We start from the raw sequence: 13,822 nt of genomic DNA on the forward strand, positions 1-13,822 counted from the left end.
CGGTAGATTGAGCATAACAGGTATTCTTAGGTCGCTGGTTCAACTCCGGCTCGAAGGATGGACTTTTCATTGGTGTCCGATGTATGACCATAAAGAGGTTAGTGGAACATTTATGCTGGATTTAATTGGACAAAATGTCGCTTGTTGAACAGGTAATTGTTGGCATCAATATGAGCCAGACCTGTGACGAATCAAACACTGCCATATGCCGCACAGTGCATGGTGGTTTGTGTCAGACTTCATCTTGACTTACTCTGACATTATATAAAAGTGGAAAACAATATTCTCAGGAGATCGAGGCAGCCAATCCAACCAAAAAACTTTGGTTGAGCATCAATTCCAGCATCCATGGAGAGGATGGATGATTGAGGGACTTCTGCTCCCTTCGATAGCTCAGTTGGTAGAGCGGAGGACTGTAGATTGATCATAACAGGTATCCTTAGGTCGCTGGTTCAACTCCAGCTCGAAGGATGGACTTTTCATTGGTGTCCGATGTGTGACCATAAAGAGGTTAGTGGAACAATAATGCTGGATTTAATTGGACAAAATGTTGCTTGTTGAACAGGTAATCGTTGGCATCAATATGAGCCAGACCTGTGACGAATCAAACACTGCCATTTGCAGTACAATGCATGGTGGTTTGTGTCAGACTTCATCACAACTTGCTTTGCCATTATGTAAAAGTGGACAACGATATTCTCAGGAGATCGAGGCAGCCAATCCAACCAAAAAACTTTGGTTGAGCATCAATTCCAGCATCCATGGAGAGGATGGATGATTGAGGGACATTTGCTCCCTTCGATAGCTCAGTTGGTAAAGTGGAGGACTGTAGATTGATCATAACAGGTATTCTTAGGTCGCTGGTTCAACTCCGGCTCGAAGGATGGACTTTTCATTGATGTCCGATGTATGACCATAAAGAGGTTAGTGGAACATTTATGCTGGATTTAATTGGACAAAATGTCGCTTGTTGAACAGGTAATTGTTGGCATCAATATGAGCCAGGCCTGTGACGAATCAAACACTGCCATATGTCGCACAGTGCATGGTGGTTGATGTCAGACTTCATCACAACTTGTTTGCCATTATGTAAAAGTGGAAAACAATATTTTCAGGAGATTGAGGCAGCCAATCCAACCAAAAAACTTTGGTTGAGCATCAATTCCAGCATCCATGGAGAGGATGGATGAATGAGGGACATTTGCTCCCTTCGATAGCTCAGTTGGTAGAGCAGAGGACTGTAGATTGATCATAACAGGTATCCTTAGGTCGCTGGTTCAACTCCGGCTCGAAGGATGGACTTTTCATTGGTGTCAGATGTGTGACCATAAAGAGGTGAGTGGAACATTTATGCTGGATATAATTGGACAAAATGTTGCTTGTTGGACAGGTAATTGTTGGTATCAATATGAGCCAGACCTGTGACGAATCAAACACTGCCATTTGCAGTACAATGCATGGTGGTTTGTGTCAGACTTCATCACAACTTGCTTTGCCATTATGTAAAAGTGGACAACGATATTCTCAGGAGATTGAGGCAGCCAATCCAACCAAAAAACTTTGGTTGAGCATCAATTCCAGCATCCATGGAGAGGATGGATGATTGAGGGACATTTGCTCCCTTCGATAGCTCAGTTGGTAACGTGGAGGTCGGTAGATTGAGCATAACAGGTCTTCTTAGGTCGCTGGTTCAACTCCGGCTCGAAGGATGGACTTTTCATTGGTGTCCGATGTATGACCATAAAGAGGTTAGTGGAACATTTATGCTGGATTTAATTGGACAAAATGTCGCTTGTTGAACAGGTAATTGTTGGCATCAATATGAGCCAGACCTGTGACGAATCAAACACTGCCATATGCCGCACAGTGCATGGTGGTTTGTGTCAGACTTCATCTTGACTTACTCTGACATTATATAAAAGTGGAAAACAATATTCTCAGGAGATCGAGGCAGCCAATCCAACCAAAAAACTTTGGTTGAGCATCAATTCCAGCATCCATGGAGAGGATGGATGATTGACGGACTTCTGCTCCCTTCGATAGCTCAGTTGGTAGAGCGGAGGACTGTAGATTGATCATAACAGGTATCCTTAGGTCGCTGGTTCAACTCCAGCTCGAAGGATAGACTTTTCATTGGTGTCCGATGTGTGACCATAAAGAGGTTAGTGGAACAATAATGCTGGATTTAATTGGACAAAATGTTGCTTGTTGAACAGGTAATCGTTGGCATCAATATGAGCCAGACCTGTGACGAATCAAACACTGCCATTTGCAGTACAATGCATGGTGGTTTGTGTCAGACTTCATCACAACTTGCTTTGCCATTATGTAAAAGTGGACAACGATATTCTCAGGAGATTGAGGCAGCCAATCCAACCAATAAACTTTGGTTCAGCATCAGTTCCAGCATCCATGGAGAGGATGGTTGATTGAGGGACATTTGCACCCTTCGATAGCCCAGTTGGTAGAGCGGAGGACTGTAGATTGATCATAACAGGTATCCTTAGGTCGCTGGTTTAACTCCGGCTCGAAGGATGGACTTTTCATTGGTGTCCGATGTGTGACCATAAAGAGGTTAGTGGAACAATAATGCTGGATTTAATTGGACAAAATGTTGCTTGTTGAACAGGTAATTGTCGGCATCAATATGAGCCAGACCTGTGACGAATCAAACACTGCCATATGCCGCACAGTGCATGGTGGTTGATGTCAGACTTCATCACAACTTGCTTTGCCATTATGTAAAAGTGGACAACGATATTCTCAGGAGATCGAGGCAGCCAATCCAACCAAAAAACTTTGGTTGAGCATCAATTCCAGCATCCATGGAGAGGATGGATGATTGAGGGACATTTGCTCCTTTCGATAGCTCAGTTGGTAAAGTGGAGGACTGTAGATTGATCATAACAGGTATTCTTAGGTCGCTGGTTCAACTCCGGCTCGAAGGATGGACTTTTCATTGGTGTCAGATGTGTGACCATTCAGAAAAAAAAGAGGTTTGTTTGACATTAATGCTTGACTTTGTTGGACAAAAGGTTGCTTCTTGAACACGAAATCATTGTCATCAATATGAGCCAGACCTGTGCAGAATCGAACACTGCCAAATGCCGCACAATGCATGTTGGTTGGTGTCAGACTTCATCTGCACTTGCTTTGCCATTATGTAAAAGTGGACAACGATATTCTCAGGAGATGGAGCCAGCCAATCCAACCAAAAAACTTTGGTTGAGCATCAATTCCAGCATCCATGGAGAGGATGGATGATTGAGGGACATTCGCTCCCTTCGATAGCTCAGTTGGTAGAGCGGAGGACTGTAGATTGATCATAACAGGTATCCTTAGGTCGCTGGTTCAACTCCGGCTCGAAGGATGGACTTTTCATTGGTGTCCGATGTGTGACCATAAAGAGGTTAGTGGAACAATAATGCTGGATTTAATTGGACAAAATGTTGCTTGTTGAACAGGTAATTGTTGGCATCAATATGAGCCAGACCTGTGAAGAATCAAACACTGCCATTTGCAGTACAATGCATGGAGGTTTGTGTCAGACTTCATCACAACTTGCTTTGCCATTATGTAAAAGTGGACAACGATATTCTCAGGAGATCGAGGCAGCCAATCCAACCAAAAAACTTTGGTTGAGCATCAATTCCAGCATCCATGGAGAGGATGGATGATTGAGGGACATTTGCTCCCTTCGATAGCTCAGTTGGTAAAGTGGAGGACTGTAGATTGATCATAACAGGTATTCTTAGGTCGCTGGTTCAACTCCGGCTCGAAGGATGGACTTTTCATTGGTGTCCGATGTATGACCATAAAGAGGTTAGTGGAACATTTATGCTGGATTTAATTGGACAAAATGTCGCTTGTTGAACAGGTAATTGTTGGCATCAATATGAGCCAGACCTGTGACGAATCAAACACTGCCATATGTCGCACAGTGCATGGTGGTTGATGTCAGACTTCATCACAACTTGTTTGCCATTATGTAAAAGTGGAAAACAATATTTTCAGGAGATTGAGGCAGCCAATCCAACCAAAAAACTTTGGTTGAGCATCAATTCCAGCATCCATGGAGAGGATGGATGATTGAGGGACATTCGCTCCCTTCGATAGCTCAGTTGGTAGAGCGGAGGACTGTAGATTAATCATAACAGGTATCCTTAGGTCGCTGGTTCAACTCCGGCTCGAAGGATGGACTTTTCATTGGTGTCCGATGTGTGACCATAAAGAGGTTAGTGGAACAATAATGCTGGATTTAATTGGACAAAATGTTGCTTGTTGGACAGGTAATTGTTGGCATCAATATGAGCCAGACCTGTGACGAATCAAACACTGCCATATGTCGCACAGTGCATGGTGGTTGATGTCAGACTTCATCACAACTTGCTTTTCCATTATGTAAAAGTGGACAACGATATTCTCAGGAGATTGAGGCAGCCAATCCAACCAAAAAACTTTGGTTGAGCATCAATTCCAGCATCCATGGAGAGGATGGATGAATGAGGGACATTTGCTCCCTTCGATAGCTCCGTTGGTATAGCGGAGGACTGTAGATTGATCATAACAGGTATTCTTAGGTCGCTGGTTCAACTCTGGCTCGAAGGATGGACTTTTCATTGGTGTCCGATGTATGACCATAAAGAGGTTAGTGGAACATTTATGCTGGATTTAATTGGACAAAATGTCGCTTGTTGAACAGGTAATTGTTGGCATCAATATGAGCCAGGCCTGTGACGAATCAAACACTGCCATATGTCGCACAGTGCATGGTGGTTGATGTCAGACTTCATCACAACTTGTTTGCCATTATGTAAAAGTGGAAAACAATATTTTCAGGAGATTGAGGCAGCCAATCCAACCAAAAAACTTTGGTTGAGCATCAATTCCAGCATCCATGGAGAGGATGGATGATTGAGGGACATTCGCTCCCTTCGATAGTTCAGTTGGTAGAGCGGAGGACTGTAGATTAATCATAACAGGTATCCTTCGGTCGCTGGTTCAACTCCGGCTCGAAGGATGGACTTTTCATTGGTGTCCGATGTGTGACCATAAAGAGGTTAGTGGAACAATAATGCTGGATTTAATTGGACAAAATGTTGCTTGTTGAACAGGTTGTTGTTGGCATCAATATGAGCCAGACCTGTGACGAATCAAACACTGCCATATGTCGCACAGTGCATGGTGGTTGATGTCAGACTTCATCACAACTTGCTTTTCCATTATGTAAAAGTGGACAACGATATTCTCAGGAGATTGAGGCAGCCAATCCAACCAAAAAACTTTGGTTGAGCATCAATTCCAGCATCCATGGAGAGGATGGATGAATGAGGACCTTTGCTCCCTTCGATAGCTCAGTTGGTAAAGTGGAGGTCGGTAGATTGAGCATAACAGGTATTCTTAGGTCGCTGGTTCAACTCCGGCTCGAAGGATGGACTTTTCATTGGTGTCCGATGTATGACCATAAAGAGGTTAGTGGAACATTTATGCTGGATTTAATTGGACAAAATGTCGCTTGTTGAACAGGTAATTGTTGGCATCAATATGAGCCAGACCTGTGACGAATCAAACACTGCCATATGCCGCACAGTGCATGGTGGTTTGTGTCAGACTTCATCTTGACTTACTCTGACATTATATAAAAGTGGAAAACAATATTCTCAGGAGATCGAGGCAGCCAATCCAACCAAAAAACTTTGGTTGAGCATCAATTCCAGCATCCATGGAGAGGATGGATGATTGAGGGACTTCTGCTCCCTTCGATAGCTCAGTTGGTAGAGCGGAGGACTGTAGATTGATCATAACAGGTATCCTTAGGTCGCTGGTTCAACTCCAGCTCGAAGGATGGACTTTTCATTGGTGTCCGATGTGTGACCATAAAGAGGTTAGTGGAACAATAATGCTGGATTTAATTGGACAAAATGTTGCTTGTTGAACAGGTAATCGTTGGCATCAATATGAGCCAGACCTGTGACGAATCAAACACTGCCATTTGCAGTACAATGCATGGTGGTTTGTGTCAGACTTCATCACAACTTGCTTTGCCATTATGTAAAAGTGGACAACGATATTCTCAGGAGATCGAGGCAGCCAATCCAACCAAAAAACTTTGGTTGAGCATCAATTCCAGCATCCATGGAGAGGATGGATGATTGAGGGACATTTGCTCCCTTCGATAGCTCAGTTGGTAAAGTGGAGGACTGTAGATTGATCATAACAGGTATTCTTAGGTCGCTGGTTCAACTCCGGCTCGAAGGATGGACTTTTCATTGATGTCCGATGTATGACCATAAAGAGGTTAGTGGAACATTTATGCTGGATTTAATTGGACAAAATGTCGCTTGTTGAACAGGTAATTGTTGGCATCAATATGAGCCAGGCCTGTGACGAATCAAACACTGCCATATGTCGCACAGTGCATGGTGGTTGATGTCAGACTTCATCACAACTTGTTTGCCATTATGTAAAAGTGGAAAACAATATTTTCAGGAGATTGAGGCAGCCAATCCAACCAAAAAACTTTGGTTGAGCATCAATTCCAGCATCCATGGAGAGGATGGATGAATGAGGGACATTTGCTCCCTTCGATAGCTCAGTTGGTAGAGCAGAGGACTGTAGATTGATCATAACAGGTATCCTTAGGTCGCTGGTTCAACTCCGGCTCGAAGGATGGACTTTTCATTGGTGTCAGATGTGTGACCATAAAGAGGTGAGTGGAACATTTATGCTGGATATAATTGGACAAAATGTTGCTTGTTGGACAGGTAATTGTTGGTATCAATATGAGCCAGACCTGTGACGAATCAAACACTGCCATTTGCAGTACAATGCATGGTGGTTTGTGTCAGACTTCATCACAACTTGCTTTGCCATTATGTAAAAGTGGACAACGATATTCTCAGGAGATTGAGGCAGCCAATCCAACCAAAAAACTTTGGTTGAGCATCAATTCCAGCATCCATGGAGAGGATGGATGATTGAGGGACATTTGCTCCCTTCGATAGCTCAGTTGGTAACGTGGAGGTCGGTAGATTGAGCATAACAGGTCTTCTTAGGTCGCTGGTTCAACTCCGGCTCGAAGGATGGACTTTTCATTGGTGTCCGATGTATGACCATAAAGAGGTTAGTGGAACATTTATGCTGGATTTAATTGGACAAAATGTCGCTTGTTGAACAGGTAATTGTTGGCATCAATATGAGCCAGACCTGTGACGAATCAAACACTGCCATATGCCGCACAGTGCATGGTGGTTTGTGTCAGACTTCATCTTGACTTACTCTGACATTATATAAAAGTGGAAAACAATATTCTCAGGAGATCGAGGCAGCCAATCCAACCAAAAAACTTTGGTTGAGCATCAATTCCAGCATCCATGGAGAGGATGGATGATTGACGGACTTCTGCTCCCTTCGATAGCTCAGTTGGTAGAGCGGAGGACTGTAGATTGATCATAACAGGTATCCTTAGGTCGCTGGTTCAACTCCAGCTCGAAGGATAGACTTTTCATTGGTGTCCGATGTGTGACCATAAAGAGGTTAGTGGAACAATAATGCTGGATTTAATTGGACAAAATGTTGCTTGTTGAACAGGTAATCGTTGGCATCAATATGAGCCAGACCTGTGACGAATCAAACACTGCCATTTGCAGTACAATGCATGGTGGTTTGTGTCAGACTTCATCACAACTTGCTTTGCCATTATGTAAAAGTGGACAACGATATTCTCAGGAGATTGAGGCAGCCAATCCAACCAATAAACTTTGGTTCAGCATCAGTTCCAGCATCCATGGAGAGGATGGTTGATTGAGGGACATTTGCACCCTTCGATAGCCCAGTTGGTAGAGCGGAGGACTGTAGATTGATCATAACAGGTATCCTTAGGTCGCTGGTTTAACTCCGGCTCGAAGGATGGACTTTTCATTGGTGTCCGATGTGTGACCATAAAGAGGTTAGTGGAACAATAATGCTGGATTTAATTGGACAAAATGTTGCTTGTTGAACAGGTAATTGTCGGCATCAATATGAGCCAGACCTGTGACGAATCAAACACTGCCATATGCCGCACAGTGCATGGTGGTTGATGTCAGACTTCATCACAACTTGCTTTGCCATTATGTAAAAGTGGACAACGATATTCTCAGGAGATCGAGGCAGCCAATCCAACCAAAAAACTTTGGTTGAGCATCAATTCCAGCATCCATGGAGAGGATGGATGATTGAGGGACATTTGCTCCTTTCGATAGCTCAGTTGGTAAAGTGGAGGACTGTAGATTGATCATAACAGGTATTCTTAGGTCGCTGGTTCAACTCCGGCTCGAAGGATGGACTTTTCATTGGTGTCAGATGTGTGACCATTCAGAAAAAAAAGAGGTTTGTTTGACATTAATGCTTGACTTTGTTGGACAAAAGGTTGCTTCTTGAACACGAAATCATTGTCATCAATATGAGCCAGACCTGTGCAGAATCGAACACTGCCAAATGCCGCACAATGCATGTTGGTTGGTGTCAGACTTCATCTGCACTTGCTTTGCCATTATGTAAAAGTGGACAACGATATTCTCAGGAGATGGAGCCAGCCAATCCAACCAAAAAACTTTGGTTGAGCATCAATTCCAGCATCCATGGAGAGGATGGATGATTGAGGGACATTCGCTCCCTTCGATAGCTCAGTTGGTAGAGCGGAGGACTGTAGATTGATCATAACAGGTATCCTTAGGTCGCTGGTTCAACTCCGGCTCGAAGGATGGACTTTTCATTGGTGTCCGATGTGTGACCATAAAGAGGTTAGTGGAACAATAATGCTGGATTTAATTGGACAAAATGTTGCTTGTTGAACAGGTAATTGTTGGCATCAATATGAGCCAGACCTGTGAAGAATCAAACACTGCCATTTGCAGTACAATGCATGGAGGTTTGTGTCAGACTTCATCACAACTTGCTTTGCCATTATGTAAAAGTGGACAACGATATTCTCAGGAGATCGAGGCAGCCAATCCAACCAAAAAACTTTGGTTGAGCATCAATTCCAGCATCCATGGAGAGGATGGATGATTGAGGGACATTTGCTCCCTTCGATAGCTCAGTTGGTAAAGTGGAGGACTGTAGATTGATCATAACAGGTATTCTTAGGTCGCTGGTTCAACTCCGGCTCGAAGGATGGACTTTTCATTGATGTCCGATGTATGACCATAAAGAGGTTAGTGGAACATTTATGCTGGATTTAATTGGACAAAATGTCGCTTGTTGAACAGGTAATTGTTGGCATCAATATGAGCCAGGCCTGTGACGAATCAAACACTGCCATATGTCGCACAGTGCATGGTGGTTGATGTCAGACTTCATCACAACTTGTTTGCCATTATGTAAAAGTGGAAAACAATATTTTCAGGAGATTGAGGCAGCCAATCCAACCAAAAAACTTTGGTTGAGCATCAATTCCAGCATCCATGGAGAGGATGGATGAATGAGGGACATTTGCTCCCTTCGATAGCTCAGTTGGTAGAGCAGAGGACTGTAGATTGATCATAACAGGTATCCTTAGGTCGCTGGTTCAACTCCGGCTCGAAGGATGGACTTTTCATTGCTGTCAGATGTGTGACCATAAAGAGGTGAGTGGAACATTTATGCTGGATATAATTGGACAAAATGTTGCTTGTTGGACAGGTAATTGTTGGTATCAATATGAGCCAGACCTGTGACGAATCAAACACTGCCATTTGCAGTACAATGCATGGTGGTTTGTGTCAGACTTCATCACAACTTGCTTTGCCATTATGTAAAAGTGGACAACGATATTCTCAGGAGATTGAGGCAGCCAATCCAACCAATAAACTTTGGTTCAGCATCAGTTCCAGCATCCATGGAGAGGATGGTTGATTGAGGGACATTTGCACCCTTCGATAGCCCAGTTGGTAGAGCGGAGGACTGTAGATTGATCATAACAGGTATCCTTAGGTCGCTGGTTTAACTCCGGCTCGAAGGATGGACTTTTCATTGGTGTCCGATGTGTGACCATAAAGAGGTTAGTGGAACATTAATGCTGGATTTAATTGGACAAAATGTCGCTTGTTGAACAGGTAATTGTTGGCATCAATATGAGCCAGACCTGTGACGAATCAAACACTGCCATATGTCGCACAGTGCATGGTGGTTGATGTCAGACTTCATCACAACTTGCTGTGCCATTATGTAAAAGTGGACAACGATATTCTCAGGAGATCGAGGCAGCCAATCCAACCAAAAAACTTTGGTTGAGCATCAATTCCAGCATCCATGGAGAGGATGGATGATTGAGGGACATTTGCTCCTTTCGATAGCTCAGTTGGTAAAGTGGAGGACTGTAGATTGATCATAACAGGTATTCTTAGGTCGCTGGTTCAACTCCGGCTCGAAGGATGGACTTTTCATTGGTGTCAGATGTGTCACCATTCAGAAAAAAAAGAGGTTTGTTTGACATCAATGCTTGACTTTGTTGGACAAAAGGTTGCTTCTTGAACACGAAATCATTGTCATCAATATGAGCCAGACCTGTGCAGAATCGAACACTGCCAAATACCGCACAATGCATGTTGGTTGGTGTCAGACTTCATCTGCACTTGCTTTGCCATTATGTAAAAGTGGACAACGATATTCTCAGGAGATGGAGCCAGCCAATCCAACCAATAAACTTTGGTTCAGCATCAGTTCCAGCATCCATGGAGAGGATGGTTGATTGAGGAACATTTGCACCCTTCGATAGCTGAGTTGGTAGAGCGGAGGACTGTAGATTGATCATAACAGGTATCCTTAGGTCGCTGGTTCAACTCCGGCTCGAAGGATGGACTTTTCATTGGTGTCCGATGTGTGACCATAAAGAGGTGAGTGGAACATTAATGCTGGATTTAATTGGACAAAATGTCGCTTGTTGAACAGGTAATTGTTGGCATCAATATGAGCCAGACCTGTGACGAATCAAACACTGCCATATGTCGCACAGTGCATGGTGGTTGATGTCAGACTTCATCACAACTTGCTTTGCCATTATGTAAAAGTGGAAAACAATATTTTCAGGAGATTGAGGCAGCCAATCCAACCAAAAAACTTTGGTTGAGCATCAATTCCAGCATCCATGGAGAGGATGGATGATTGAGGGACATTCGCTCCCTTCGATAGCTCAGTTGGTAGAGCGGAGGACTGTAGATTAATCATAACAGGTATCCTTAGGTCGCTGGTTCAACTCCGGCTCGAAGGATGGACTTTTCATTGGTGTCCGATGTGTGACCATAAAGAGGTTAGTGGAACAATAATGCTGGATTTAATTGGACAAAATGTTGCTTGTTGAACAGGTAATTGTTGGCATCAATATGAGCCAGACCTGTGACGAATCAAACACTGCCATATGTCGCACAGTGCATGGTGGTTGATGTCAGACTTCATCACAACTTGCTTTTCCATTATGTAAAAGTGGACAACGATATTCTCAGGAGATTGAGGCAGCCAATCCAACCAAAAGACTTTGGTTGAGCATCAATTCCAGCATCCATGGAGAGGATGGATGAATGAGGGACATTTGCTCCCTTCGATAGCTCAGTTGGTAGAGCGGAGGACTGTAGATTGATCATAACAGGTATCCTTAGGTCGCTGGTTCAACTCCGGCTCGAAGGATGGACTTTTCATTGCTGTCAGATGTGTGACCATAAAGAGGTGAGTGGAACATTTATGCTGGATTTAATTGGACAAAATGTTGCTTGTTGGACAGGTAATTGTTGGCATCAATATGAGCCAGACCTGTGAAGAATCAAACACTGCCATTTGCAGTACAATGCATGGTGGTTTGTGTCAGACTTCATCACAACTTGCTTTGCCATTATGTAAAAGTGGACAACGATATTCTCAGGAGATCGAGGCAGCCAATCCAACCAAAAAACTTTGGTTGAGCATCAATTCCAGCATCCATGGAGAGGATGGATGATTGAGAGACATTTGCTCCCTTCGATAGCTCAGTTGGTAAAGTGGAGGACTGTAGATTGATCATAACAGGTATTCTTAGGTCGCTGGTTCAACTCCGGCTCGAAGGATGGACTTTTCATTGGTGTCCGATGTATGACCATAAAGAGGTTAGTGGAACATTTATGCTGGATTTAATTGGACAAAATGTCGCTTGTTGAACAGGTAATTGTTGGCATCAATATGAGCCAGACCTGTGACGAATCAAACACTGCCATATGTCGCACAGTGCATGGTGGTTGATGTCAGACTTCATCACAACTTGCTTTGCCATTATGTAAAAGTGGAAAACAATATTTTCAGGAGATTGAGGCAGCCAATCCAACCAAAAAACTTTGGTTGAGCATCAATTCCAGCATCCATGGAGAGGATGGATGATTGAGGAACATTCGCTCCCTTCGATAGCTCAGTTGGTAGAGCGGAGGACTGTAGATTAATCATAACAGGTATCCTTAGGTCGCTGGTTCAACTCTGGCTCGAAGGATGGACTTTTCATTGGTGTCAGATGTGTGACCATAAAGAGGTGAGTGGAACATTTATGCTGGATATAATTGGACCGAATGTTGCTTGTTGGACAGGTCATTGTTGGTATCAATATGAGCCAGACCTGTGACGAATCAAACACTGCCATTTGCAGTACAATGCATGGTGGTTTGTGTCAGACTTCATCACAACTTGCTTTGCCATTATGTAAAAGTGGACAACGATATTCTCAGGAGATTGAGGCAGCCAATCCAACCAAAAAACTTTGGTTGAGCATCAATTCCAGCATCCATGGAGAGGATGGTTGATTGAGGGACAATTGCACTCTTCGATAGCTCAGTTGGTAAAGTGGAGGACTGTAGATTGATCATAACAGGTATTCTTAGGTCGCTGGTTCAACTCCGGCTTGAAGGATGGACTTTTCATTGGTGTCAGATGTGTCACCATTCAGAATAAAAAGAGGTTTGTTTGACATTAATGCTTGACTTTGTTGGACAAAAGGTTGCTTCTTGAACACGAAATCATTGTCATCAATATGAGCCAGACCTGTGCAGAATCGAACACTGCCAAATGCCGCACAATGCATGTTGGTTGGTGTCAGACTTCATCTGCACTTCCTTTGCCATTATGTAAAATTGGACAACGATATTCTCAGGAGATGGAGCCAGCCAATCCAACCAATAAACTTTGGTTCAGCATCAGTTCCAGCATCCATGGAGAGGATGGTTGATTGAGGAACAGTTGCACCCTTCGATAGCTCAGTTGGTAGAGCGGAGGACTGTAGATTGATCATAACAGGTATCATTAGGTCGCTGGTTCAACTCCGGCTCGAAGGATGGACTTTTCATTGGTGTCCGATGTGTGACCATAAAGAGGTTAGTGGAACAATAATGCTGGATTTAATTGGACAAAATGTTGCTTGTTGAACAGGTAATTGTTGGCATCAATATGAGCCACACCTGTGACGAATCAAACACTGCCATATGTCGCACAGTGCATGGTGGTTGATGTCAGACTTCATCACAACTTGCTTTTCCATTATGTAAAAGTGGAAAACAATATTTTCAGGAGATAGAGGCAGCCAATCCAACCAAAAAACTTTGGTTGAGCATCAATTCCAGCATCCATGGAGAGGATGGATGATTGAGGGACATTCGCTCCCTTCGATAGCTCAGTTGGTAGAGCGGAGGACTGTAGATTAATCATAACAGGTATCCTTAGGTCGCTGGTTCAACTCCGGCTCGAAGGATGGACTTTTCATTGGTGTCCGATGTGTGACCATAAAGAGGTTAGTGGAACAATAATGCTGGATTTAATTGGACAAAATGTTGCTTGTTGAACAGGTAATTGTTGG

The 13,822-nt window shown here is 43.5% G+C and overlaps 1 protein-coding gene and 16 non-coding genes across 18 annotated transcripts in view; all 17 read left to right on the forward strand.

The window, feature by feature from the left end:
- The window catches only part of styxl1 (serine/threonine/tyrosine interacting-like 1), a 46,329-nt gene that overhangs the window by 10,747 nt on the left and 21,760 nt on the right, over window positions 1–13,822 (forward strand). The window lies entirely within an intron of this gene.
- trnay-gua (transfer RNA tyrosine (anticodon GUA)) lies at window positions 383–471 on the forward strand. Its single transcript is given in 2 exon segments — window positions 383–419; window positions 436–471. It is a non-coding gene; the product is annotated as a tRNA-Tyr (tRNA).
- trnay-gua (transfer RNA tyrosine (anticodon GUA)) lies at window positions 1,208–1,296 on the forward strand. The gene is given in 2 exon segments: window positions 1,208–1,244; window positions 1,261–1,296. It is a non-coding gene; the product is annotated as a tRNA-Tyr (tRNA).
- trnay-gua (transfer RNA tyrosine (anticodon GUA)) lies at window positions 2,034–2,122 on the forward strand. Its single transcript is given in 2 exon segments — window positions 2,034–2,070; window positions 2,087–2,122. It is a non-coding gene; the product is annotated as a tRNA-Tyr (tRNA).
- On the forward strand, window positions 3,282–3,370 carry trnay-gua (transfer RNA tyrosine (anticodon GUA)). Its single transcript is given in 2 exon segments — window positions 3,282–3,318; window positions 3,335–3,370. It is a non-coding gene; the product is annotated as a tRNA-Tyr (tRNA).
- Window positions 4,107–4,195, forward strand: trnay-gua (transfer RNA tyrosine (anticodon GUA)). Its single transcript is given in 2 exon segments — window positions 4,107–4,143; window positions 4,160–4,195. It is a non-coding gene; the product is annotated as a tRNA-Tyr (tRNA).
- Window positions 4,932–5,020, forward strand: trnay-gua (transfer RNA tyrosine (anticodon GUA)). Its single transcript is given in 2 exon segments — window positions 4,932–4,968; window positions 4,985–5,020. It is a non-coding gene; the product is annotated as a tRNA-Tyr (tRNA).
- trnay-gua (transfer RNA tyrosine (anticodon GUA)) lies at window positions 5,757–5,845 on the forward strand. The gene is given in 2 exon segments: window positions 5,757–5,793; window positions 5,810–5,845. It is a non-coding gene; the product is annotated as a tRNA-Tyr (tRNA).
- Window positions 6,582–6,670, forward strand: trnay-gua (transfer RNA tyrosine (anticodon GUA)). The gene is given in 2 exon segments: window positions 6,582–6,618; window positions 6,635–6,670. It is a non-coding gene; the product is annotated as a tRNA-Tyr (tRNA).
- On the forward strand, window positions 7,408–7,496 carry trnay-gua (transfer RNA tyrosine (anticodon GUA)). The gene is given in 2 exon segments: window positions 7,408–7,444; window positions 7,461–7,496. It is a non-coding gene; the product is annotated as a tRNA-Tyr (tRNA).
- trnay-gua (transfer RNA tyrosine (anticodon GUA)) lies at window positions 8,656–8,744 on the forward strand. Its single transcript is given in 2 exon segments — window positions 8,656–8,692; window positions 8,709–8,744. It is a non-coding gene; the product is annotated as a tRNA-Tyr (tRNA).
- On the forward strand, window positions 9,481–9,569 carry trnay-gua (transfer RNA tyrosine (anticodon GUA)). The gene is given in 2 exon segments: window positions 9,481–9,517; window positions 9,534–9,569. It is a non-coding gene; the product is annotated as a tRNA-Tyr (tRNA).
- trnay-gua (transfer RNA tyrosine (anticodon GUA)) lies at window positions 11,142–11,230 on the forward strand. Its single transcript is given in 2 exon segments — window positions 11,142–11,178; window positions 11,195–11,230. It is a non-coding gene; the product is annotated as a tRNA-Tyr (tRNA).
- Window positions 11,555–11,643, forward strand: trnay-gua (transfer RNA tyrosine (anticodon GUA)). Its single transcript is given in 2 exon segments — window positions 11,555–11,591; window positions 11,608–11,643. It is a non-coding gene; the product is annotated as a tRNA-Tyr (tRNA).
- On the forward strand, window positions 12,381–12,469 carry trnay-gua (transfer RNA tyrosine (anticodon GUA)). The gene is given in 2 exon segments: window positions 12,381–12,417; window positions 12,434–12,469. It is a non-coding gene; the product is annotated as a tRNA-Tyr (tRNA).
- Window positions 13,216–13,304, forward strand: trnay-gua (transfer RNA tyrosine (anticodon GUA)). The gene is given in 2 exon segments: window positions 13,216–13,252; window positions 13,269–13,304. It is a non-coding gene; the product is annotated as a tRNA-Tyr (tRNA).
- Window positions 13,629–13,717, forward strand: trnay-gua (transfer RNA tyrosine (anticodon GUA)). The gene is given in 2 exon segments: window positions 13,629–13,665; window positions 13,682–13,717. It is a non-coding gene; the product is annotated as a tRNA-Tyr (tRNA).

The sequence above is a fragment of the Epinephelus lanceolatus genome, chromosome 11 (assembly GCF_041903045.1).
Source record: "Epinephelus lanceolatus isolate andai-2023 chromosome 11, ASM4190304v1, whole genome shotgun sequence".
Taxonomy (NCBI): domain Eukaryota; kingdom Metazoa; phylum Chordata; class Actinopteri; order Perciformes; family Serranidae; genus Epinephelus; species Epinephelus lanceolatus.